The sequence below is a fragment of the Gracilinanus agilis genome, unplaced genomic scaffold (genome assembly GCF_016433145.1).
Source record: "Gracilinanus agilis isolate LMUSP501 unplaced genomic scaffold, AgileGrace unplaced_scaffold55171, whole genome shotgun sequence".
In the NCBI taxonomy this organism is placed as follows: Eukaryota; Metazoa; Chordata; class Mammalia; order Didelphimorphia; family Didelphidae; genus Gracilinanus; species Gracilinanus agilis.
The window spans coordinates 775-2,127 of NW_025390434.1; the positions used below are offsets into that span (position 1 = coordinate 775).

At 38.4% G+C, this 1,353-nt stretch overlaps 1 pseudogene; it reads right to left on the reverse strand.

The window, feature by feature from the left end:
• Nucleotides 1-464: 464 nt before the first annotated feature.
• Nucleotides 465-1,128, reverse strand: LOC123255995 (annotated as a pseudogene).
• Between the last annotated feature and the right edge of the window lie 225 nt (nt 1,129-1,353).

The following is a 1,353-nucleotide window of genomic DNA, read 5'->3' on the forward strand; positions in this document are numbered from 1 at the left end:
TGAGAGACCCCCATTCAGTAAAAACTTATAATTATAGAAAGGGATAGAGACAGAAGACTAGAAGTAGAAACAGAAGGAGAAGGGGTGGGGGAAGAAGCTTAGCAGTGGGAGCCATTAAGGTTCAAATCACCTCATTATTAGATTGGAATCAGAAAGTGTTGAAAAGTTGTGGAAACTTCCACAGAAATGGGTTTGTGTGTGTGTGTATATATGTACATACATATACATACATGTATATGTATGTATATATATATATAATTTTGATGGAATAATAAGATTGCAGGAAGGACAATAAATTCTGTTTTTGAAAAAGGACATATTACAGGTGAGTTGTTGAGTTGCATAGTTTGAGTATATTTCCACACAAGGTTACATGAATCAATGAAATCACAGATCTTTTCTTTCCCCCAAAACACACACACACACACACACACACACACACACACACACACACACACACACACCTATGAGAAAAGGCAGCCCATGTTCTTAGTAGAATGGCACTGATCTTCATTTCTTGTTTTAATTTCAAACTTTCAGGCTGCTTGTTCTCCATCAGGGATGAGATAGGATCTACACTATTGTCTTGCGGACTGATTTTGATTCCATCTTAGATCCATCATCTGCTTCTTCTTCTGTATCAGAGTAGAACCCATTCTCACCCTCAAAAACCTTCAAGAGTTATGTTTTGTTTGTTTTGTTTTTCCTGATAGACATTCTAACTGGTCCTGGCAGAGGTTTTGTGTTTTGTTTTGTTTTGTTTTTGTTTTGTTTTTGTTTTGTTTTAATTTCTTCCATTGAACCATTCTTAAAGACATCAGGAAGTATCTTCCACAATTTCTTCTCTCCTATGATGTAGAAACGCTGCTGAAGAATTTCTTTTTTATCTGCTATGTAGAAGCTAACTGGCTTTAGTGATATAGTGAGGTCTAATCCACCTTCTTCAATATCACTAGCCTCCTCTAATAGTTTCTCTTTCTCTCTTTCCAAGGATGGCAAAAGACATTTCATTTCCTGTGGCTCAGGGAGTGGGAGACTCATAGAATCTGTGCTTCTACCCTTCCCTCGCTCCCCACCTGCAGGGTTGGGCTCCGTGGACTTATCCATCTCAGACTGACGCCTTTGCATAGTTTCTCCAGCAAGCGCTTCTTCCCCATCATGACTCCTCTACGTATTCCATTCAACAGAGAGAGTTCAGGTTGCAGGAAGCCTAAACCCTTCCTAGTACACAGCTTAGGTGGAGGGAGAGTGATCTTCATTTCTTTCTTTTTTTTTTTTAAATTAGTCATTTTTTTTTAGAAAAGTTATCATGGTTACATGATTCATGTTCTTACTTTCCCCTTCAAGCCCCTC